A 27010-nucleotide genomic window follows, 5' to 3' on the forward strand; every position below is an offset into this window, starting at 1 on the left:
ATCCCTTCTCCATTTATTTTTTTTCTTAATTTTTAGGGTCTTCTGTATAGCCCACCCTCAAGGAGCAAGCACAATTATTACTTGACACCTATTTGCTAGGTACCCAAATCAATAAAGTCCTAGATAGTAACTACTGTTTAAAAATTATTTTTAAATTAATATCCAGTGAACATTAAAAATTAGAATATCTCTACCATATTTATTTCATTTCTACTCTCTACATCAAAACATGAATTTGGGGAACACACAGTTATTCAGGGAAAAGAAATTGAATATCTAGCAGAAGAGCCCTTTCCTCAGCCTCCTTAAACATATATATCACAAATTCTCAAACACTCCTATGACACAGAGGCATTTAATTAGGAAAGACCTGCTCTAATTGGAAGGCTTTAATTAATTTGGCATGGAAGAGATGCTACACTTCCAGATGAATGCCAGAGCTGTGGGTTTTCCTGGGTCATACCAGTTCTAGCTCCCTCGGAGACTGTCGCAGTGCTGAACACTTGGCAGCTTTGGTAGTCATCCAAGATGCAGCCTGACTACTCCAAAAGGTACCCAGCTCCGTGATCATATTTAAAACATCAGCTTTTGTCTCTGAGGTAACAGGCTGGGTGTGATGACTTGGAATCCCACTGAATGAAGCATCATACAACAAGCCTTCAGAGGCCATCTGTACCTCCTCCAGAACAGTATGGCTTTTCATAACAGTCTTGGAAAAGGAAGTGCACTCTTTACACCTCCTGGGAATTTCTGGATAATACAGTTCAAAAGTTTCCTCTTCCACTATTTCTTTATTCTAAAGTAGGAAAAGTATCTTTGTCCTGTCCAAATCTTGAAGAGATTAAATGAAGTTTGACACCTGAAGTTCAGAACATTAATGGTCACTTAGACTTTCACTTCTGCTCAGGTCTGATTTATAACTTTCACCTTGTGGGACACATAATTTAAATTACCACCCACTTAGGTCCACAGGAAGAATCTTCTGGCCAAACCATTACAGCAACTGTTACTCTTCTGTGTTTCCTACACCATCAGGAAATGTCAGTGAATGCCAAACTTTTGCAACTGCTAACAAAGGGAAATGGATATTCATCTCTGCCATTAGTTTCATAATTAGTTGAACAGGGAAAAAACAATCTTACCAGGAAATCCTCATAAGTCTGAACTACATCTGTCAGCCTTGTTTGCTTGCCAGTTCTTCTGATGAACCACAGAAAATATATTCCAATGCCAGCACAGATTGTTCAGAGGAGACAAGACAGGCTCGTTAGCACTGTAACCTACAGGCCATAAGCATACACACAAAGCATTCAGCCCTTGGATGGGGTAGTGCAGATGCAACCACGTGGGCTTGCCTGACACAATTGCATTATGTATTGATATTTATGTTTATCATATAAGCCCGACTGTCATTCCTTATCAATGCACACATGACCTCGACAGTGCAGGCTGTTAGATCCCAAGCTCACGTGTATCAGAAACCTGGATAGCACAGTTTCTCCTGAATGCAACTTTCCAAAGAACTGTATTTCTTCTGTGCTCGAGGGTAACTCTGCAGTAAAACTACTAGTTGATGCAGTCATCAGTTATTAATAGAGTCACCTGAAAGAGTGATGGAATTGCTTTGCAAGACTTGCTAGGCATAATAAGCCACACTATGAGTATGTCTCTTTGAAACTGTATGATTTTGTCAAAGCTGGCTGTACAACACACCATGAAATGTATTTAAATAAAAAATCTGAATGACTGAACAGTGTATTTAAAATTAAAGACAAAAGAAAGTAAATGAGGTATATTGCCTGGTTTCTGTTCCCTGTAGCCAGAATCTGTATCATTAAATGGAGAATTTCACTATTTTATTTTGTCTATAAAACTTTTAGCAAATTTACATGTGCCTGCACTCAGCTGCTTTCAAATAAAGGCATTAGAAAAATTGTTTGACTAAATCATTTTCTTTTCTCAGTGAAATCCACGAAAAGATTTCTGTTATCTCCATCAAGTGAAGGAGGAAAACTTTATAGACATTTCCTTTTGACACAGATTCTTTAGAGTCTTTTACCATAAGAAAAATATTGCTCTCTAGATCCCACCATGGCTCTCTCTTAATTTCATGAGATAGGAACAGACTGTCAAAAGTCTGAAACACAGAGGGACTCTAATCATGAGCAGTTTGTTCCAGCTAGAATCATATTTCTTATGTTGCAGTCCAGCAGTGGGCAAAATACTTCATTTGCACCTCACAGAAATGTGCTTTTCCTCCCCAATTTCTCAGCTGAATGCAACAGGACACTTCCTCTGGCCCTTAGCAACAGCCCTTAGCAAAGGCCAAAAGAGAAGTGCAAGCAGCAAAGCCAGGACTAGCAAAGAGCTATTGATTAGTGAATGAAAGAGAACATTTTTTGAAATAAAAAAAAATCAGCATGTCACAATAGCTCTAGGACAAGTATAACTTTAGTGACTAGAAGTGAAAAGAACAGGCAACTTGAATTGACATTGATCTTGCCAGCATTCCAAGGGTAATGTTTTCATTATGATAAAATGTTCTTTAGCAATCTCTCCAGTGAATTGGCCACAAACATGCTTTTCTTCTGCATTGGTCCTGCCTATCTTCCTGTTCCACCTATTTTTATACTATTAAAAAATATTTGTTTAGGCAATGCAAACAAAATCCCCCTTTCCATGTGTTTAAGTTCCCTTGCCATTTATGCTATACTGTAGTACAAGACCAGCAAGACATCTGAGAATTTTATTTCAAATGACTTTTTTTTTGTCTCTTTTTCAGTCTCCCCTCAGGAAAGGAATCATACAGATTTCCCAAAATGTTAGTAAACATGTAGGACCTGGATGAAAGTTCTACAGCACTCCTTCCCAACAAACGCACAGGCAGAGGAACATATACACATACATATACAAAACCACAATTATGTAGGTGGACAGGTAAGTGTGTTTTGTCCAGAAAAAAATTTGTGTGTGTGATAACACAGAATAATCGGCATAAAGTTGCAGAGAGAGAGAGAGAGAGAGAGAGAGAGAGAGAGAGAGATTGATGTAGCTTATTTAGCCATTTTTAAACTTCAGTTCCAGAAAGACAACAGGTGAACAGATGCAATTACAAATAATCCTTATGGATCCTCATCTTTCATAAATTTCTGTAGTTTTCTTTGCACATCTTAACCAGGGGATAATTTGTCTCATTAACATTTTTCATAGAGGGGAAATTGTGTGCCTTTCAACCCGGCTCCAAAAATATATAGCAGTATTACATGATAAAATGTTTTGCTAGGAGACATATGACTATTGCTTGTTTTTTTAAAGCATCAGCAGTGCATTCATGGGCTGAACAGAAGACAGTCTCTGACTGAAGTCCTGTAGAGTATCTCTGAAGATTTATGTGATTTTTTATCCTGCAGCTTATGATGTGGCAGAATGACCAATTTATTATGTGGGTGGAACTTCATTCAACACATGAAAATGCCTCCGCTCTGCAGATTATATTCTCCTGTGGTAGTCAGTAATGCTTTCTGCCCTCCATATGGCCACCATGTGCCAGCAAACACCAAATTGGTGTGTGGGTTAAATGTAAAATAACCACAAGAGCTCCTGAGCCAATAATTAAAGAGCTCCTTTTGATATCATTATCTGCACAGTGCAATAATAAAGCAGAGCTCATGTTCTCCCTCTCTCTTTCAGTAGCTGGGGAGCTCATTGCAGAACTACCACACAAAAACGATGTTCACAAAATGCTTTTAGGAACTTGCTGCAGCAAAGAGAACAGCAAGTTCTCAATTCTAATTAGATACAAGCTTGAATAAATTCTGGAGATGGAAAAAAAAAGAAAAAAATAAAGGCTTATTCTGTGCATTCACTAAATACATGTATCTTGCCTCCTGCTCTGAGCTGCCCAGTCTCTGGGGTAGATCAGCTGGTTCAGAGGGCTTATGAGACGTTAAGTCTTTCTGTCCATTTAAAGTCAAAATTATAAGTTTTTAGCACTCTGTACTTTTGTGTACAAGGAACACACATCTCTGTCAAAGTGTTAATTTCAATTTCCATCCAGGTGCAGTTCAAGGCTTGGATGTGAGTTATTTCATTATTTTGGCCTTGCCAGAAATATCTCAAAGACTGGTCACTGTGGTTTTACCCAGCAGATGAGATAAAGTGGGATTCAGAAGCAGATGGTATCTGGATATGCTAAGCTGTAAACTTAGGACAGGTAGTTCTTAGTAAAGGGCTCAGGACAACTGCTTTGTTTTGGTGCACTAGATCCCAAGATTTTTGCAACACTTCTTTTATTGACTTGAGATTTTTGAAAAGGTAGAATTTAGTGGGAAGGATTTGTTGAACAGGGAGTGCTTAAACTGGCTTTTCTCTTACACTTGGCAAATATGGATTATTACTGGTCATAGTTCATAGTGGTATTTTATGTGTGATTATGTCTGACTTGCTGTGTTAAATGAAAACAAATAGGACTTCTCAGTCATTCATCTTCTGAACATGTAGTTCAGAACACTAGCTTTCTGGTCCAGGATGGGCTTCCTACTCATCTCCTTGCAACATCTATAAAGCAGTAGATGAGCACAAATCTGTCTTTATCTGAAAATGTGCAAATATTCCCATTAATCAGGAACAGAGAAGTTGATACATATATAAAATCCAGTTAGAAGTAACTCACATGAATGGCAAATTGGATTTTCAGGTTTGTTGCCTATTTGTCATTTATAACAACTGACACTGCTCTGATGAGCTTTAACATTTTCCTCATTATAGTGTATGAAGTGTATTATCATGTTATCAATTATATATATTAATTATTCATAATGTTGAATTAAATAATAAAGAAAAGTATGTCTAGGCTATAAAAAGGAAAGCTGTGTGTACTGGGCAGGGATCTAAGAAATTTGCCATTAATGCTCTGTAAAGGGTCATTATTTTCTCAAATTCTCTGATCAAGGACTTGCACCTGAGGGCAGTGAAAGGCCTCTTAGAGGCAGCTTCTCCATTTGTAACTTCCACCTAGGCTGCACATTGTAGGCTCTATAAAACCAACAGGTGACACTTCACTGACAACCGTCTCATGCGTCAGTGGAGGCTGCAGCTCCTCCTCATCTTCTGTATGAACAATTTCAGCTCAGCTTCAACCTTTATTGAGACTATCAGGCAATACTTGCACAAAAAAAAACCCCAAAACAAAAATCCACTTTACATTGGCATTGGTAGTTTGCATTTAATTATAGTTCTGTTTGTAACTCAAATTCTAGCCATATAATTTCTACCCTTTTTAAAATTTTTTTCCAATCTATTATAAACTAGTCTTTGGTTTTCTGACCCAGACAGTTCCCATGGATATCAAACACCCTCTAAGTACTAGATTTTTGGACTGGCTCTCTGATTTGGCTGAGAGACATGTGAAATCGCACACAGGGACACTACTCCAAACCAGGCTGGCAGAGACTGAAAACTACTACTATCTGGAGTCTGTTCAGAGATAGACGGGAATTACAGTAATTTTGTAGTCTCAGTCAAGTTCCTGGCTGACCAGTATCTGCATGACAAAGTCACCACTATACCCTTCACTTGGCAGTAATTAGTACTTTGTTAGCAATCTCTATAGGAAAAGGTTAGCAGAAAGCACGAGAAAGACCTAGAGAGAGTAATGGAACAAACAGCAGAATATTCAAAATAACTATCTGCAATATCACTAATACGTTAAATAAACAGGAAAATTTAAAGTCTTCTTATGCACAAGCCCATGATTTCATAAGTGCCATGAAGTCCTGACAGAACAAATCAGGGAGCTGGAGTACAGAGATACAGCCTTTTATTCCCAGAAGAATAAACATGACAAGGCATTTAGGCATGTATATTTGCTTTCCACTTCAGTGAGAGCTTCTTGGCTATCTTTGAGTGAAAATGAGGAGAGAAAAGAACAAGATGGATGTCTTGTTGGATGTCTTTTTGAGAAAACTAACTCACAGGAAAGAGGCTGTTTTTCCTTGAGCAGAGAAATTCAGGAGTTGACCTTGACCCTACAAGGCACTTTCAATAGCTGGCAGGGTCCTGGAATACACTGAGGGCAGTTTTTCTCTCAGAAGGTGAAGTGCGAGGAGGGATAATGTCTGGGGACACAGCTAAACTGAGTTTGATTCAGCTAAAAATGAGAGGTTGCTTAAAAGGGTGGAAGGCAGTTTGGGTGAAAGAAAGCAAGCATGAAATGGCAGATCACTATTTTAAGAATAGCCTTACTATTAAGGATGAACTACAAAAGAATAGATTTCTGAAAATTCATAAGCTGGTGTGGAGACCTCTTGAGAAGGTAATTTAAAGGATAAAAGAGTAGAGGACCACTGGCAGATACTAAAAAAAATACATATTAAAAGTTCTTCAATAAACTGCTCAGATACAAAGGGAAAAGAAAGCACAATTGCAGTTGATACGATATTCTAATACATTCTTTAGGCACCTAGAAATCAAAGCCCCACAGAAATCCTGGAAAACCAGAACATCTCTCTGTGTCTGACTACATAATATGGAAGGACAAAGCAAAACATTTCGGCATACAAGGAGTTACAAATAGTAGGAGGAATAAAAGGGAACCAGAAAATGTTACCAGAACATAAGATGACAAAACAAGTACAGCTATATAACAGAGAAAGCAAATAACAGACTGCACAACAGAGGCAAAAGTATTTGTTGTTTCAGTCTTCACTAAAGAAGTTTGTTGTGCGTAATGCCTAATACAATTAGTTTAAACAAAAGAATAAGGGGTCACACCAGAGAAGAGAGGGAACAGTTAGAAATGCTCATCTAAAACAATATTCAAAGCCTGACCACATTAACCCAGAAGTACTGAAGGAACCAGTCACAGTAATGTTTGAACTGGTAGAACTTGCCTGGGAGTATGTTGACCTGAGGGACAAGAGGGCAATTTAAAATAGGTTAGTACAAAATAGTTATAAGTATAAATATAATACAATACCTCTCTGTTAAAAGGGGAAAATTAACTACAGAACAGCCAGCCTACCTTTGATACCCAGAAAGAGATTCCAACAGCTCAGTGTATAATATATGTACAAGCACTTGGAAGATGAGGTGTTAAAAAGGAAAACCAAATCACACCAAGCCAAATTGATTTCCTTTGTTTCCCAGAAAACTCACCTTTGTAGCATTCAATCTGTGGTATCTTTATTTTAGCAAGGGTTCTGGAATGACCTTTTGTGGCAGTCTTATGAACAAGTTGGAGACTAACTGAAAATATTTTCTGGTTATGTGCAAGTAAAATTGCCATCTAAATGAGTGCACACAAAAATTGCAGACAGTTATGTGACACACACGGGTGATATTTTAAATGGGATCTCACTGGAAGATCTTATATATCTGGTTTCTGCTTGATACAGGTGATATGACCATTGGAACAGAAAACACAGATACAAAATTTACAGGTGACAGTGAGGAACAGAGAGAGGAGAGCTTCCAGGTGCTTTGGAAACCAGGATCTGAAATTCAAAATAGTCTTCACTCCCAATGAAACAAATGAGATGGAGTTCAGTAAAAACATATCTAAAGCATTATACTTGGGAAGGGAAATCAAATGAACATTTATACAATGGGAAATAAATGCAATATTTTCAGTAGTACTAAAGGAAAAAATAACTCAAAGTTATGACAGATTTCAAACTCAATGAACTAATAAGATGGTACTGTTACATGTATACAGAGCTAAACTGTATAAGAGTGGGGATTAGGAAGTTTCAGCAGAAGTTCTGTTTCCAGCTCCAGACATACTTAAAAAGATAGGTGAATTAGAGAGTAGTAGATAGTGTTGACAAAAGTGATAAGGACATATGAAGAATGGTAGGAGAGACTGAGTTGCCTCCTTCCTGAGGGGAATGACAAGGGGCACAACAGCAGGCTTCCAGTCCATAAGCTTGTCACAGAGAGGGTGGTGGTCCACTGGGAGTTGGGAGGACAGAAAGAAGTGAGTTTTGTTGGCAGAAAAGCAGACTTGGGTGTTACAGTGAGGGCAAAATCCTAGCTGTTGGCAAACACATAACAAAGGCTGCGGAGTTCTCCCTCCCAGGAGCAGGATTGTATTTTGAACAGGTACAGCAGCAAGAAGTGTACAATAAAACAGTCTAATGTAAACCAAATTTTCTTTTGGAACCAGGCATCCCAACCTGACTTCCCCAATAAATGCAAGGATTACCAGTAGCCTGCTTCACATGTTTATTCATCACTATAATTATCATTACCTACAGACTCACTAGGTTCTGATTTGGCCTTCACTGAATGATTGGTATCCTAGTAATACTTCTTTTCATCTGTTTTTATGTCAGCTATTTTTATCTTTGCATCATTTGTCAAACCTCACACAGTAGCAAATGCTGAGGCATGATGTGTAAAGTCTGGTTTACCATGACAGATAGTCTTTATGCTCTTCTGGAGCTCTTGGATCATCCAACTTATGCCAGTTCAGAGCAGTCACTTCATCCAGATTTCCTTCTCCACAGTGGATGTTGCTTTCACAGTAAGCTCTTAATGAACACAGAAATCAGAGAAAAAGAAAGATTGCTTCAGCTCAATTTTGCTTCCACACCAAATCAATCTTGCTCTTTCTTCCTGTGCTCAATACAGTTTGGCCAGCCCAAAAAATGTGGGTCTTAATTAGAAAATTATCATTATTATCATTAGTCAAAGAACATGATGATTTCCTACACAGGCATCCATCACAATATAGCAAAAGCCACCATTTTCAAGGTCCATGACTCCCTAAATCCAGTTTTGTCTTCAAGAAAGAGGAGCACTAGTTCTACAGTGTCCCTAAATTCCCTCTAGCAGTTTTTGTGTTAAGTATTTGCTGCCTGGAGCTTTGGTTTGGAAGGCTGTCTCTGGGACTGCCTCATGTCCTTTTATGATAAAGGCCAATGATTAAAGCAACTGTCATTATCACTTCCTTGTAGTGATCGATATCTTCTCTATTAATAGTCTGCATGAGAGCTAAGGCTGAAGGTGTCTACAGGAGTGCAGGAGTTACCGCAATGTGAAAGTGATGGCCAAAATTCACCACATAAATCAAAGTACAAGGAAGCTCTCAAGCTCTTACTTTGCTATGTTTTCCAGTTCTACCTTCCCTTTTGGGTGGTCATGCATTTTTTTAGTCTCAAAACACCCTGCCAACTCATCCTCCAGTTTTTATCTGATTTATAACATTACTGCATGGCTAAGGAAATAGAGCAGTGAAGTCCACAGTTTGGACCTTGAGTGCAAACATCCTGGAAAAGGAGTGGAATGACTCTCTTGTCATCACTAGCAGACTATGGACCCTTGGTTTCACCCTCAGTTTCTGCTTGTCTTTATGTTCCTTGAGCAAGCTCTACCATATAATTTCCTGTGAAAGGTCTTCTTGATTCAACATCAGATCTACTTCCATGTTGCTTCTCCCAGGCATGACTAGACTAATTCAAGCTATTCATTGACTGCCATGAGTGAAGGTACTAGTACAGAGTCATCACAGACATTAACAAGAGAAAAAGCATGCTTACAACTTGTGCTCTCTGCAGTGGCCCCACTAATCCATCCTAAGCTTAGCTGATTTACTTCAGTGTCTCGTATCTGATTTTGATTAGTAAAGGATGTCCAGAATAAAGTTCTGCCCATACCCTGACTAGAGGCTCATGATTCCTTGAAACCCATGTAAGTGAGAGCTGCTGTTGGGTAAGAATGTCAGATGGATACGCAGAGGAGCCACTGACTACTGCATCGTTAAAAGTACATGTTTCCTAGGTTATAGATAGAACTAATTTCTGCCTATGGAAGTTCCTTAAATACCTCTTTATTATAGATGGTTTGAAGACGTGTTTAGGGCCAACACCATTAATATGTGGGTAAATTACCATGTATTAATGTCTAGTCACAAGCATGGTTGCCCAAAATATCAAGATTCAAGATTGTCCATTATTCCTGTTTTCTGTGGATGACATCAAAACAGAGGGATTGAAATTTGGTGGAAAAGACACTCACAAGATTCCAACATGAATCCTGCCATATTTCAGAGGTCTCCTATTTTTTGTCTGACCCTGAGTATGGTAGGTATGGCCAACCTTCGAGAACGAAGATTTGGGAAGGGCTGTCCCCACGTGGGTGTGCCCTTCCAGCCTGCACAGTGGATTTTTAGGTGAGGCTCAGCGTGCGCAGAACTGGCCCCACCGTTTAAGTCCTGAGGTTCATCTGCCACAGCCAAGCAAGCTTGGACAGTGCCAGTGAAGTCCTCAGGACTAGAACCTGCAGCACCCGGCATTTCCCAGGAGGTCTCCCATCCAAGTACTAATCTGGGGCTGACCCTGCTGAGCTTCCTAGATCTGACGGGATTGGTTGTCAGGGAGGCATTTAACTGCCCACCTGACCCTGAGTGAGACACTGAAAATAGACTCTCCAGACTTTTCCAAGGGTAATCTCTGTTGTGCTGTCTCTGAAGTTTTCTATGATTTCATATGGTACCATATTAACAGAGCCTGAGCACTGGCACTTCTTTACCTCCACTTCAAATGTATATTTTTTAATACAGAACCAAATAAGTAGGAGTGCAAGAAAGATATCAAGAAAAGACTGGAAAGAAATGGAAGCTATCCAGATAGATGGCAAAGAAAACACAAATGACAAGCAAAAAATAAACTTCTGCCCACATCAGGTCTTAGAAACTGAATTTCTTCTTGCCACTTCAGCATAATTTATGAGTAACTGTATAATCATCTAGGTCATAATTACTCATTCATCTACAACACATGGTGAATAATGACAGCACCAGAAGAACGATGCCATTAAAGCCAATAGTCTCATTGTGAGCTTACTGTGGTATTGCACACAGAGGATAAGATACTCCTCACTAAAAAGCTGCATTTCTGCTTTGCAGACATTAGCAAAACCACGCTAAATCATGACAGGGATTGTATTCTCAAAACTTCAGAACAGACCACTGAAACTAGGAGAGTACTGTGAACTGGGTTGCCTGTTAATGCGCTTCACAGCTGGGATTGTGCACATGGTGCTTGGAAACACCCAGTCTGAGAGCTGATGTCTCACAGCTGAGCTGCCATTGTGTTTCCATCCACCGTGAGATGAGAAGAGTAAAGAAATCAAACCAAAACAGAAGCCATAAAATTTTATTTATAGAGTCCCTGAGAACACCATACCTCCACTGTGATTAAAAAAAAACCACAAAAAACCAAAACAACAACAACAAAAAAACTTGTTCTCAGTTTAGAAAATAAAAAACAAAGGGATAGGTAGAGTAATGTGGTGCAGGCAAATGGCTTATTCTTATAAGTGTGCTGTACCATGTTATTATGCTTAGTTAATTTATTTTGTACTTTGCTGTAGGTAAGGGCTCTTTCTGATTTCTCTTTCGTTTTGCTGAGAGGTTGCTTTTACATCTGAAAATAGTCATCAGCTTTAAAAAAGCCAGATGTCTTGGATATTCTTTTGACTGTTATCTGCTTCCCGACATTTAAATATTATAATTTTTCTTTACCTCAAGACAAGAACGTTTCCTAATCTTTCTTTTGGCCTCTAAAAAAAGACAAAGTTTGACTTAAACAATGAAGGACAACTGATGAATAATGATTCAATCCAGTATTTTTATTTCACTATCAATATTAAAAAAAAATCTGCTGAGGGTGAAACTCTGATTCTTGTCATGCCAGTGGTGAAATTCTGTAAATTTTATTTGGATCAGGGTTTCATCCATAGTGCATCACAAGAATGAACTACATCTTAATCTGTTATTTCCTGCAAGCTACCCAGACAAAAGGACATTATTCATTTAATGTGTATTCTGAACATAGGGATATCAGACTGAAACCTGTAATCAGAGAAGGAAAACAGTAGGAAAAGTTGGCTTCAAAATAGATACAAGAAGAGTCAGTTTTGTGGCAATGAAATAATTCTACTGAATGGAGAAAAAGAGCAAAAAGCATTGATAAGCTGCCCAGGTAATGTTCACTTCAAGCTCTGCACTGAGTCATGGTTCACTATTACCTCCAGTACTCAAAAAACAAATGTACTTAGCAGAGTCTGGTGCAAGTTTTGCTTCAACTGAATTACACCAGAAGCCTAGTGCCTGCAAACCTGTGGTCAAGAGAGGAACCAAAGATGAAAACATTTATCATGTTCCCAGTTACTGCGCAGTGTAATCTGATCACAGAAGGATGAAAAAGTTTATATGATTGTCACCTCATGTGTCATCATGAGAGGAGGATGTAATTTACACTGTGCAACAGAGGCATTCCCTAACACTAAATACCTACATGTGCTTTTTTCCCTGGACACCACCAAGGGAGAGACATGACTGTCTGTAAAGGAGACTGAAATGGGCAACAGGGTCAGTCAGCCAAAATTTAATCCCCAGAAAAATTTTGGAACTATTAACAAGTAGCTACAATTAAAAAATGAGATAAATAATGGCTGCCACTGATTCGTTAAGGACAAATTGGATGAAAGCAACTAAATATTTGGTAGGTAGTAGACCATGTGAATAGGGAGCAGAAGTAAATATATACATATAAAGAAATGAACTTGCCAAAAAGTGGGGACACAATTGGCCAGAAAACTACTCAGGAAGTATCTATTAGGTCTTCAATGGGTCTTAAGGTACTTTTCGTCATTTTTATTTGTAAAGTGGTAAAATGTGCATGCATTAATATTATAGATGCAGACCTGGAAGGCTGGAAGGAAGGAAAGAGAAGAACTGCAAAGGATCTTGGCAAACTAAAGAAATTACCTAGAAATAAGATGGACTCAAATAAGATAAATGTTTTAAAACTGTAAAATTATTAAGGCAACGGTGATTAACTGCACAATGAAAGAATAAAGATTAACTGGGTAGAGAAGAGTTCTGCAGAAAAGGATCTGGGGCTTATTGTAGATTACAAGTCAAATAGAAGTCGATAAGGTCCCCATGTTATGAAAAAGGTAAATATCATTGTGGGATGAATAAAGAAAATTATTGTTTGTAAGACATTTGAAGAAATTTCCCACTCTACTCAGCATTAATAAAACCTCAACTGGAGTCTTGTGTCTAGTTTTAGGAAATTACTTTCAAGTAAGATAGAGACCACTAGGGAAGAGTTTCAGTTGGAGATCTTTAAACTGGGGATCCTTCATCTAGAGAAAAGAAAACTTGAGTATCTAGAGGAAGGAAAATTGAGTCATGAAGTATTTTACAGAAGACCCCAAAAAGGAATGGGGTGATCTGTTTCTCATGTAAGACAGGACAAGAAATAATGGGATTAAAATGAAGAAAGAATTAAACTAAATTTTAGAAAAAGCTTTTTCTGACTCTAAGAGTAGCTAAGTTCTGAGCTGGAAGTTTTTAAGATTCAGTTATGCAAACCACTGAGGCACAGGGATAAGATGTAGATGATTTTCACAGGTCCCTATAAGCCTCATTGTCTGTAATGCTATGCACATTTGGATACACCTGAGTTATTGAGGCAATAGATATTATCAAGATATTATCAAGATATTGTAACAAAATTCAAATATTTCATGTTCATATGCAAATGGTGTTTTACAACATCTGGTTTTGTAACAGCTGCCATAATATATTTCACCTATTTAAGTGGTCACATACATTTCCCCTTGCCATACAAAGTAATGTTTTTTTATTATTACTTTACAAGGCTTCACTTAAGGCTGTATCTTCTGAAAAGAGTTCATGCTCTAAAACCTGTAGATGCTTTCATTTTTCTAACAGTTTTGAAGAAACCACATTTAAACCCTTTTAGTTTTGGTAAGACAGAAAAAGCTAAAGGTCTTTGTCTGCTACTTTAAGAATGAAGTGACTCATTTTCTGAGAATAAATATACTGCAATACTGTACATATATAAACATACATATATATTATAGAGGAGTATAATATAGTACAGTGTATTTACAGTAATACTGTATATTTACATATACAATAATACTGTAGCAGGCAGTGAAGAGAAGGACCTTTTTATTATCTATGCCAACCCTTGCTAAGACAGGTCTGTTCTTTAGAAAGCATTTTATAGCAGTTTTTAATTATTACTACTTATAATGGTTGCATATGGCGAAGGGTAACACTAGCTCAACACACAGGGTGATATGAGCAACCCTTTCATGTTTTATGGGTTGCCTGTCATGCTCTTGCTCTTATACAGTTCTTTGAACACAGTATATAAAGTACATATGTCAGAAAGAAGCTATGTAGTCATTCCAAAAGAGCAAGGGGAAGGGCAGGAAGGAAATACCTGCCTGTTAGAGACATCAGAAGAAAATCACATAATTAATAGTATGTTCAAAAGCTAAAGGGAAAGGATGTTTCCAGCCAGCTATCTCTGAATTCTTGAAAAGCAACTCACACAAATGCATCAGCATAATTGGAAGAAGAATCCTCTCTGCCAGCACCCCAGGTCCTTCCCGTTATCCACAAGTTTCAAACAGACATAAATCAGTGTCTGAAACTAATCTTGGTTTCTATCAGTGTGGAGGAAAAATCTGAACCATTTTTTCTTCTAAGTCACACAGATCTAGTGATTGTCTATCAGTATTATTAACTACTCAGAAATGTGAGAGTGTAGGGTTGTATCAGTGGCTAATTTGTTTTATGTTTCACAGTCTGAAGTAGAAGAAAACAAGCACTTGTAGCACGAAACACTTTTCTCGTTTTGTGTTTGGCCATCTTCAGACCGTTACATCTATTTAACAGTCACTGTCACTGCCATGAGAGCTGAGTTCAAGAGAGCAATGGATGGTGAAAACCCTAGGTACACCTGCCAGACTTGCCTTCCCTGCCCAGGCTGGCTGAACATCATCCTATGTCCTTGTCTTTGTCAGCCCACAAGCACCAGCTTACCTGAGGCACTTTCTACACGAGCTGCAGGTCTTTCCCTCTGTCATAGCAGTGAGGAATGACACAGATGTTGCCCAGCAGCAGTGGCAGCCCAGGCAGCTCCTACCTCTCCTTTCACTGTTGTCACTTCCTACAGGTCTTGTGCTGCACCCTCCCTGTAGCACTGCAACTGCTCTTGAAACTCGACTGGTGGACTCAGCTGGTTAAAAGTAGCCTTTTCTTTTACTGAGTTATTTTAAACTTGGATCAGTTCCCTGATCTGGGTCACCATGTAACTGCATGAATAGTTGTGCCAGGATGTGCCAGCATATTTGCAAGGTGGAAACAAATGGCTGGCAGAGGGAAGGAGAAATCTTGCTTGTTGGGAGAAGCTACTAGAAGCCTACTCAGAACTTCCAAGCAGTCACATATATGTCCTCATCCAGGGTCTCCAGCCAGAATGGGGCCTGAAAGGCTTTGTGCTGCATGGTAAAGACGCCCACACAGCATCCAAGGTGCAGTGTTCTGTGTTGCTGGTTTGTGTTTCAGGAAACCCGTATGTCAGAATGACTAAGCCATCAGGAAGCTGGACAAAGTACCTTTGTCACTGGCTTTATGAGCTGCTTTGCTCATGTGGTGCATGTGGGCTTCATAGAGTCATAAATGCCAGTTTACAGTATGATTTTGTGAACTTTACAGTATGCAAAGTACGTGTATAACTCATACCCTCTATAGCATCAAATATCAGCTGTTAAAAGCTGCAATGCATATTTAAATGTATAAGGTGACAGTTTAGATTAGATGAAAATTGAATCTTCCCACAGGTGGATTAGGTATGAGCTGAGCACAGACAAGCTTGCTCTTCAGGTTTCTGGACTGAAACAAGGCTGCCTGAGTAGTCCAGAACAGGGCATGTGAACCAGCCTACATGCAAGTGGAAGATTTTGAGACTGAGTCACTAGTAAATACGAACGAAGAAATAGTATGCAAAGTGAATGAGGGAGAGAGAGAGAGAGAGAAATTACCTGCTTGTGCATATGAAGGAATTAGCGGATGCGAGTCAGGTCAGCCACCCTCGGTACAGCAGCAGGGAAATGACTGCCCAGGAGAGGATTGCCCGAGCCAAGACACAGCCCAGCAGTGGCGCGAGTGACCTGTTCCCAGACCAACCTTCCACAAACCCAAGGGCAGCCCTCGAAATCGCAGTGCTGCTGGGACATACCAGCCCCAGTCCTAACAGCAAAGGTACCTCAAATCTCCCAAATAAACTGAAATAAGCAGTTGCCAAGATATCCAGTAATTGCACTTTGACTGGAATCATGTTTCACACCTGCCCTTCCTACAGCCTTTTCTTTCCAATCTCATAACCAAAACTCCTGCCAGAATTCTTGCTGAATAAGCCGCTGCCTTCTTCTGTCATTAAGGCTGTTTGGTGCCGCAAAGGGAGACAAAATAAAGATGTTACATCAGATAAAGCAAAGTAGCATCACCTCAGTGAGAACTGCTTCTCAAAGCATGTTCAAAGCCAGGCACTTCTTACTACATGGTATGTTTTGGAAAGAAGTTCTTGCTGCCAAGTATGTCCTCTACCCCACCCTATTTCTTTCTACTGCAGAAAAATGAAATACCATACATAGCTGCAGGCAAATCCCCAAACTGCCAAGAAGCAAGCTCTGAAATATGCAATCTCAAGAGAAATTGGAAATTGGAATGGTGTTTTGAATGAGGTCATACTGGAAATTTGTTTTCTTGGAAGTTGGTCTGTGGCAGCATTGTTCATAAACCTTGTAACCTCCTCACCTTCCTGAAAGGTGATTAGCAAAGAAGCAGTCAATAGATGCATTTTTCATTGAATGTATATTTTGAAGTAGAGTTAAAAGTTTAAATTTTTAATATAATTGTGTTGCTAGATGCTCATAAGGAAGCCCCATCTGAACATTTAAACAGCATTTGGGTGCATTGGAAGTATCCTTCAGGAAGGTCTCAGAAGCCTGTGGTTAAGCAGCTCTTAAAATGTCACTGTTCAAGGGTGCCAGAATGAACCCTTAGCAAGGTGAACCATGTTCCTGACTTCTTTTTCTTCAGAAGCCACTCCAGCATATCAGGACACTGTGATCAGCACAATGACAGTTGACACAGTGAGGACCATATTGCTAATCCCTCCATTTTGCAGGATACATGTGTTCTGTGAAGCATTTTCTCCTCTGAATCAGGATGTTTGGGAGTTCAGATCAAATGTTCTTACTGAGAGAGTCAGCCAGCTAATCTCCATGCCAGGAAATGAAGCCATCTGATGTCCTGAGGTGAAGCTATAGGAGGCTGTATGAGTCCAGAACATTTTATTTTTCTAAATAAATTCTCATTGGTTTGCAGTGTCTATTTTCTACCACAATCAGTATTGCCTTCTTTTTATTTTCAGGCCTTATCAAGGGGACAAATGCAGAATTGATAGTTACAGGTATGATTTTACAGATTTTTATGTTTCTAAGGCAGTTTGCAAAAAATCCTGAATGTAGTCTGAAGGTGAGAAAGTAATACTTCGTACTGGCAAGTTACAATTTGCTATTCTGCCTAATCTTGTGCATTCCAATACTAAAAATAAAAGTCCCAAAGACTGAGAGAATCATGTACTGTTTGTTTGGTTCTGAGGATAAACTGCTATTGGCAAGACATTAACCTCAAACAAACAAAAACTTTATGCTAGAGAAATCTTTTAAAATTTTATTTGTCTCATTAGCTCAACAGGTCTCTATCCTCTTATCTTTTGGATAATAAGGAAACTCCAAAAGTAAAAACTCTCTCCTAATTTTGAAATGGTCTTTAAAGAGTACCTCTATAAGATCAGTATGAGCACAGGACCTGCTTGCATAGACAACTTGTGCTTTCCAGTCTCTGTCCAAAGACTTATATTCCTCCACTGACTACAGAAGGCCCCATATTTAAAGAACTATCCCCCATAATATGAAGATGCTTGGAGATCAATGTGGAATTTCTGTGCTTAGGAGCCAGTTCATCAGGGTAAAGGTGCCCGGGAAGGATGCTGAAGTCCCAAGCCATGGTTGGTTTGTATAATGGCTCTGCAGGTGTGGCTTGCACTGGCACAGAGACCATAAGAACTAAATTTGTTCAAAGCCGAGCATAAATTAGGGACCTCTGGGGATACCAGAATACCTGATACCGATTAAAAGGTTGTCCTAGTTAAAGAGGCCAGGAGCAGTGTATCACTATGTGGGTGTAACCAAAACTGTGTATTCTACAACCTCTATGTCATTTCTGATGAACTGTTAATAATTAATTGTTTGCAGCAGCTGACCAGGGCACACCTGACACCTCAGGCTATTAGCTGGGTGTTAAGGACCCCTGCACGGCACAGGAATGTTTCTGTCTTCACACCAATGACTCAGATGTGATAACACCCCTCTGGGGAAGCATCACACAGCCTAAGGGGGCATGCTTGCTAATGGGCTATTAGGGACTGGCACAATAAGCAGTTGCAAGGACCTAGACCATCAAAGATTCCAGATATATTCCATAACTCACAGACTTAAATCACTCTGTGAAACTCCCTGCCTTGAGGGAGGTACTGAGCATTCCCACTTGAACCTGAGCATTTATTATCTTGGGGTTTGGGGACTTCTGGTACCACTTCTCTGAAAGGACTTCTCAACAGGACTGTGACTGCTGCTCTTGACAAGGTTACAACTATCCTATTTACCAACAGGTTTTCCTTTCCTTTTACTTTGTACTAGGGGGACCACGTGGTGGTTCACACCCCAGGGTCCTGGGTTATTCCTCTGGTTGTTATGGTTCAAAACCAATTTTTCTCCATATCATTGTACTAATATTTTTTAGTAAATTGTAACTCTGACTTGTAATCTCTCTTGAGTCAGGTTCATTTCTCCCACTAGTTTACCTTTAAAACAGCACAGAGATCCAGTTAAGGGCTAAGGAAACAGCAAATGTTCTGCTGACTAGGCAGTCTCCACTACAACTCTACAAAACCTGCAGGATGTGGAGACAAGGCATCTCAACAATGAGGGGCACTGACAGTAAGGTCAGGCCACCTCTGTCTCATTCCACACACAGCTTATGGGATTGTGTTCAATGACTATATGAGTGCCAGCACCACTGTTTTGGGGTCTCAACCACCTTTATCTGAAGAAATTGGAAGGATTTATGGACTCTATATTCTAAAAGGCCTGGAAAGGAAGACCTTTGTCTTTTTTGCCTTTGAAGTTTACACTTTCTTCCCCTTATCACTAGAAGTCTCTCCAGAGAAGGGAATGCATCTCACCATCAAAATATTAGACAGCTGTGTAAAAGAAGTATTTTTCCAAAGAGGAAGCTCAAATGTTTCTCCCCAAGGCAATTCAGGATCAAAAGAAGGACACATTGATTACTCAAATAAAAGCATTTTCAAATGAGAGTCCCTTACTCTTTGGAGTTTTTTAGAAAATGATTTGCAGATGGCACATCTCTCCTCGGTGTGACTTCTTCCAGACACAGAGAGCATTTAGCACATCCACAGTTTAATGGCAAAGCAGCTTGATCCTTTATGCACTGACTTAGTAAATGAACATAATACTGCAAGTACCTCCTGGATAAACAACAGCAGTTTCCTTACGAAATGATCAAAGGAAATGCTAACAAAACCCTGCCACTGGCACAATACAAAGTACCAGTTTATCAACTATTTGCAATTATTTACACAAGAAGGTTTCACAGAGTCCAAGGAGGCACACGGTGTCATCTGTGACGCATAACCACCTGGAGCTGAGGGTGATGAGAGGAGCCAAACCTCTGTGTCCCTTGAACACAAACCTAGATGAATGGTATTGATGATGTTCTGGGAAAGCAGCTCAATGGAAGTGTCTGTTTCAAGTGCACCAGTCCATATAGATCAATAGCAAAATGTGCAGATTTGGCAAAATATTTAGAGAGGAAAACCTTAAAAATAGAGGCAAAATCTTTACATCCAAACTACAGCTTCCAGATGTATATCAGAACGCCTAAAATTATTACTAGGGTGAAAATCATATTTCTTTACTTGGCTCCATGTGCTGTCTCTGTTAGCTGTGTTCTCATCTTGAATTATGTCCATAACTTTTGCTCAGTTTAACCAGTGAAAGATGCACATGTGAAAAGATGAGCTATATAATTCCTGAAGTTAACCATGACACAGTCCTGTCAGGTGTAAAACTAAGTTTACTTTAGTAAGAATTGTTAAATAATAGTTGTCTCAAAGATGTGTCTTTGCCTTAAAAATGTACATATGAAAGGGCACTCTACAATTTTTATAATTTGTGAATGCATATTAAATGAATAAAAATAACACACACACATACACATGCAGTGTTGGAGGAGTTCAGTAAATTACTATATGGCATAAGGAGACATTTAACAACAAAAAGTTGAAGATAGTATATTTTGAAAAGTGCTTCATTACCCTTTGGGATGCTGGTTCAGTACTAATGCAACAGGAGGGTTGCTGAACCAGCAGCAAGACCTTCTCTGCATAGAAACTTGGAGTTTCACTCTGGGTCTTCCCTACTTATACTGAATTTCTGATGTGCATTTCCAAGCAACAAGGTTGCAGTCTTTAGGTCAGCATGACATTTGTGGTATGCAATTCAGATTGCTCCAGCAAGAACATGCATGCCTGTGCTTTTGGGAAAGGATGTCTTTCATTTCAGTGTGAAAGCCCTTATCAATGTGCTAGCATGCGAGGAGGCTCAGAAGACTGTTTGGCAGGAGAATTATATGGGAAAACATTAGACTACAGCCTCTTGAGAAGAGAAATTTAGGACAGGTGGGTTAGGTACAAATATTGAATAGTGCATCACCCAATTATTAAGAAGACCCCAGCAGTATTGTCTCAGTGTACAGAAGTAGTAAAACCCTAACTGAAAGCCAAGTATTGTTACCAGCAAAGTGCCAACTGAGTTTATGAATTCTGAATCAGAATGGTTTTTTGAATGAAAGAAGGGTTGTAACTGGATAAGCCAGAAAAAAAACATGTTGGCAGAAAATTCTTTTCACCATCAGTAATGAATTTGCTGACAGATATTATGTAGAACCGGATACAGACATTGCCTGTACATGAACGATTTAACAAAAAACTACTACATACACCCTTTCAGTAGATTATATGACAAAAATAAACATCTCCAGTGAGAACAAAAGCATCTCTGAGATCCACAATTTATCATGTTTCAAAAGAGTCTTATGCTAAGAAAATTTACAGCTGAAAATTTCATGGCTGTGCTCTCATAGGCTTAGTCTTAAACAAGAAAAACATAAGCCCTGTTTGTATCTTAAAAAACAGCTTTAAGTAGCAAAGAATATAATTATCAGACTAGTTTCTCTGCCAGATAAGGCAGTTGAAAGATTTATAGGCTAATTCTGCAGACTGGTTTCTTTTAAATTTAAACTAAAGCTGCCAATGAAAGGCAGATATTTCAACAAAAGCAAAAGTAATTCAAAATTATATTTCAATAAACAATTTGGAGCTTACAGAAAGAAGTAGCTTTGAAAAATTACGTGGGTGTTGTAACTATACACAATTCTTCTTACAGGTGCTTACAGTTGGGAAGCAGCTGGCCTAACCTGCTTCTCCTGAATGCAAATTCTCCACTGACGCAGTGGAACAGCCTTGTACAACGTCCGTGCTGGAAGGGGATGGGCAGCAGCAGCCTCATAGCTGGCTTTGCCTGCTGAAGGAACAGGAATCTGGCAACTGTCTAAGCAAAATTAAAGCCTCTGACTGATCAAATGTCTCTTTAGTATCCAAGGAAGGGAGTAAAGTGCAGAGATCAGGAAGACAGAAACTGTAGTTTCAGCATTGAAGGCACTTTACAGTTGAGGGGAAATGAGCTGGTCTCTTGTTACTCTTGTCTAATTCTATTGGGCTTGCTACTTCTGCGGACAAAGTGGTGTGAAAGGACAGGAAAAATCAAAACAGTGTATCACTTTATCTTTTTTGCTTCTGTTGTTTATTTTGTCTTTTTTTGTTTAACACATGAAGTGCATAAAAGTGGTACTTCTTGCCCCACTTTAACAATCTTCTGTTACATCTGACAGACACCTGGTTTCAGAAGAGTTTGTTCTTCCAATCATACTCTCTTGAGATGGACATGAGCTCATATGCATTGTCTTACACTCTCAGTCTTTCTCTTTGGAGAGTCAGTTCTGAGATTAAGTACATCTTTGCACCTGCTTTCCTCTGATCTCTCTGTGTATCAGTGGTCATTCCCCAGTAAAGGTATGTTTGTTTATCCTTGTGAGTGCAAACACCACAATTCAGGGACACCATGTTATAAAGACTATAACCTGTGGGGACATTTAGTTAACTGTAATAAGCAACCATGTCTGACAATGTTGAAGTTCATTTTAGCCACTTGTTCTTTCTATGAATCTACAGTTTAGGTTCTAATTCATGGGCTCTGTCACATCAGTCTCAATGAAAATCAAGAAATATTTTATTTCTAGAGTTAAAGTAAAACTTACCACAATAGCATTCTGTATTGGAACTTTGTAGTCTGTTATCATCATTCTTACTCAGAGGAAAGTTAGATATTCCCAGCCTGTATTTATGATCAAGGATGCTTCAGAATAATGTATATAAATTGAGTTTTATTGATCATTGAACATCTGCTGGCACTTAAGCATGTGAAAACATAAACATGAACAAAAGCTTTGCAAGTTTGCATTTTTTTCTTATAAAATTATAATTTATAATCAACTACACTATGTTGCATTTTCTTTATCACCTTCATAAAGATAAAGTAATGTTAGCAGGGAGTTAGATTACAAGACCACTACAAGATTGCAAAGACTTAGGGGTTTATGATTTATGGAAGAAAATTTTCATTATTTTCCCCTTACATCTAACACAATTTAATAGCGTTTTGCCTGTTGTGGTAGAGGTTATGTGCCAAACTATGATTATTGCAAACAAAATTGGAAGTGTTACTTGAAAAGTCTGCAGAGAAAAAAGACTCCAAGCCAATTTTCGTGGGAGATAAGATAAGAGGGCAGTGGCTTTAATGAGTACTCAGGCTCATCCAGGAATACATATTGACGCATGTACTGAACACAGATTTTCCATGGTTTTTATAATATTGTCCACCCAATGCCGATTTTACACATCCCTCGGTCCAGACCCACCCCACCCTCGGCACACCCTGTCAGGAATTGAGTCTGGGGGAGATTGGAACCCTTTATTCATCATCTTCATCTTCCTCAGCACACATAGGGGTCTTGGTGGCCTTCCAGTATTCTGGCTTCCGGTTGCCCTATGTTTGTGTCTCGTGATGCAGGCTTTCTGATGTTATTCAGCTTTCTACCTTGAAAAGAAGACTAAATAGCTTAATGGAATTTGAGGCATTGATATGGAGCAGGGGTTGGCATGTATAAACACTGATCTTAATCTTAACACATTAAAGTCTGCATTTTTACTACAATTACAATTACTTCTAAAATCTACAAAAATTAGAAAATCGGAAAAAATCAAAAACTCTCTGAGGCATCAGAAGTGGTATAAAATAATATTTTCTTACAAAAAAAGTGCCAAAAGTGATGAGCAAGTGGTTTTGTCCAGCTTTCTGATTATAGAGTTTTGACCCATCCTTTCCAACACCAACTAACATATAACACATGCAGGTGCTGATGCAGACCCTTCTCAAGGTATGAGCACTTCACTCACAACTGTTCTGGGTACTCAGACTCCTCCATGTGAGTACAGCCTGAGCAAGGAATCAGAGCTGGGAAAGTGTAGCACTGGAGAGAAGTAAAACAGCAGGGCATGCAACCCCTACAGGTGTGCATTCAAGAGAGGTGAGTGTTGGGAAATTATATTTTTGTATGAAAATGTGGGTCATAGGAACTGAAAGCAACTCTGAAGAAGAAACCATTGCCTTGTTTCCCAGAGTTATCAAGCCTCTTTCATGTGGCCCAACCTTGTCTCTTTATTTCCAAAGTCAAACGTGAGCTAAATTAAATGTGCTAGCACAGTGTCCAGGTGTGACAGCTGTAAAGTTGGCCACTCCGAGCACACAGATCAGCTCCTCTGCTGGTTCAGGTTTGACCAGCACCAGATTTAAGCAAGAGGAATGCCACGTTGAACACAGTTTTTGCTAGGTAGGGATCACCTAGAAAGTCAGAGCATGCTGGAGGATGTAGTTGCAAAGATTCTGAGAATATAAGAGTTTCATAGGGGTTTGAGGTATCTAAAGTGAAGAAAAAACAGTTTTATGTCCAAGACAGATTTTGTAAGCTATTGTGACCTATAATGGGTGTCACACTTAGCTAGCTAAACCAGACTTTACAACACATGGGTAAGATGATCTTTCGTGGAAAACAATTAACAATCATCTATCCTTAAATTTTAGAAGGTAAAATAATGGGAAAACCTGCTACATGTTGTTGCCCATGTTTTTAATGAGAAATACAACTTCTAATTTTCATCATGACAATGCTGAGAAATTCCCAGAGTAGAATTTCACACCCTCTCTTTCCTGCCCTCCCACATGTCCAGTGCCTAATCACTATTGCTGGAGAATGGAATGCTGCAGATCTAAATACTACAGACTATAAGGAGGTTAAGCACAGCATCTTGAACTCCTGGCCAGCAAAATCCTACACTGAGGTTAGGGATTGTCAGTGAGCAGTCTCACTAGAGGGCAGTCAATAAAACCTCTAGCAATAAAATTGCAGGTGCTGAATGTCACTTTTTTTTCATCCCATAGTGTGATGGGTTATGAAATTTGGACCCCTGAAATTGCTGCCAGCAATTCTTTCTCTGGTACTTTGTATAGGCTTTTTTTTCCCATTTATAGCTGCAGAGGAGGATCTATTCATTGCTTATCTCCATAAGACTCCTCAGGTTTGAGGGAGCTACAAAGTCTTTGAAAAATTGTGAAGGTGAGACAACACTTGATGCAGAGCAGGGTCATTTTCCTGCCCTCACTTCTTTTTCTTGATTCCTTAAAGAAAACATCACAACTTCCAACAAAATGTGCATAGTGTGATATGTAGTCCATTCTGAGTTGCTTGCCATAAAATTGCTTCTGAAGTAGTTATTGAAGTTCAAATGTATCACAGCATTGTTTTTATTACTGTAGTCCTTGAATAAACTGCAATCTTCAGTGCCTCAAGGTCATCTCAAGTCTGTTTTCATAAATCCTTCCCAGTACCTGTCCTATCCTGTCACACCAAAACAACCCCCAAAGTACACTATATACTTTCCAGAGAAACACAAGAATGAGATTTCAAGAGTTCCAAGTTAAATACATTCTCTGAATTCCATACATTCATCATGCAGTTTTTATTAGGCCAAAAATGTATTTACAAGATTTTCTGTGGTTTTGAGCTAAGGTGCATTTTCTATCCTTATAGAAATGTCTTTATTTACTTCATCATATATTGCACTGCTATGCAAGAAAAAAAAAGTATTAAAAAATTACAGGTTTTCTCCAGTCTTCATGTACAAGGAACAATGTCTATCAAAAATAGTCCTTTAAAACATAAACTGTTTCAGAAATAAATACCACTCTATGTTTATAAAATGCATTCCTCTGGCTATGATTGCTAAGCACTCTGCTCGATGCAGTTCATGTTTTAAATAATTCTGACTTCCCCTAAGGTGAGTAAATGTATCAGAATCTACTGCAATGTCCTAAATCCAATCCTGTTTTATGCTATGTATTCAAACCCCCCACTTTCTTCAAAGGAAAAGATGGACAAAAATGCTAAGCTGAAATTTGATTGATAAAGTTTCATCAGAAAAATCTTGCTGATGAAATTGAATTTGTTATAGAAGTTTCCATTTCCCATAAACACAGTAAACAGTATTTGTTTTTTCAGTATGAATTAATATATCTGAGTGAGAAGTGATACACAAATTTTCTGCTTTTTGTAGTTGTATAACAGCTGTACTTAGTTTGAAATTCCACCAGATGTATTAATTACCCAAACATGGTCAACATTTTTTGTTCATGAGGGTAGCATCTTGAGTCTTTGTTTCTTTAGCAATTAAGAATGCTCAGTCATTTTTGTTGCATGTGTGTGTGTTGCACACACAATGCCTTCAAAATTGTTTTGGCCCATGATTATGAGAGTCCTGTAATATTGGCTCTGCTCTCTGTTTAGGTGATCATATCTCACCCATGAGGAGAATAGCCTGAAGATGCTATCAAACTGGTAGTTTATGGAGCAAAGCCAAATACTACCTGATCAGAGATTTCATAAAATGTTACATTGTTTTCCTGTTTCTCTGCACTCCATAGACATTTCTCAAACCATCCCTCTTAGACCAGAAAATGGTAAGATACATTGGCAGAGAGGGGAGTTTAACACAGTTCTTACTCATTGCATTCACACAGAATAATTGAATGCACATGCAGAGTCTGGTTTTAAGGGGTACAGTCCAGCCCTTATCTGATTTTCCTAAAGGTCTCCTTGATAGGGAATTGGCAATGACTTTCAAAAGCCTCTTTCCTGCCTCACATCAAGCAGTTTTCCACCCAGAGGCAGAACTGATTCAAAGGCAGTGTTAAGATTGTTCATGGAATGTAGTGTGATACTTTTGACACTTTTAAAAGATCTTGAAAAGCTGAGATCAGTAACTTGCTGATTTTTTTATACATTTGTAAATATTTCAGGTTTTTATTAGCTTTATTGTCACACAGTATATGTGAGACTCTACCATATGTTTACTAGAAAGCAGAATGTAAAGAACTGCTGCTTTGCATTTAGTTGCTTTTGTTCTTTAAAAGACAAGGGTAATGCAGAGCCTGCCAAAGTCTCTCCAGCTGTGACTGGGGCAGTAGCCCACCAAGGTACCAATAAGGAGTTTAAATCTCCAACTGTCTGCCTGGCTCAGCTGCCCAACAATGTGGAGCTTACAACTTGCTTTCAGAAGCAGCTGCAGTTACAAATTTGTTTTTTTTTTTTAAATTATTATTTCCATAGTAATATTGCATTCTACAACCACAGGAGTAACAGTTGCATTTGGTCATACCCAGTTCCTCCTTCACCCTTTCTCTTGACCTCACCTTGCTAAGGCATGAGAACTCCACAGGGAATGGCACTCCAGGCCAAGGGAATCCTCCCCAGGGTCCAAGGGCCAGAGTTAAGAATTAAACATAGTAACCTTCACTACAC

The 27010-nt window shown here is 38.9% G+C and overlaps 1 long non-coding RNA gene across 2 annotated transcripts in view; it reads right to left on the reverse strand.

Moving 5' to 3' along the window:
- The window catches only part of LOC139674520 (uncharacterized), a 58001-nt gene that overhangs the window by 21295 nt on the left and 9696 nt on the right, over nt 1-27010 (reverse strand). For both annotated transcript variants that reach the window (XR_011698311.1, XR_011698312.1), the window contains one exon: nt 8412-8531. This is a non-coding gene — a long non-coding RNA (uncharacterized lncRNA). The remainder of the gene's footprint in view (nt 1-8411; nt 8532-27010) is intronic.

This window comes from Pithys albifrons, chromosome 7 (genome assembly GCF_047495875.1).
Source record: "Pithys albifrons albifrons isolate INPA30051 chromosome 7, PitAlb_v1, whole genome shotgun sequence".
Taxonomy (NCBI): Eukaryota; Metazoa; Chordata; class Aves; order Passeriformes; family Thamnophilidae; genus Pithys; species Pithys albifrons.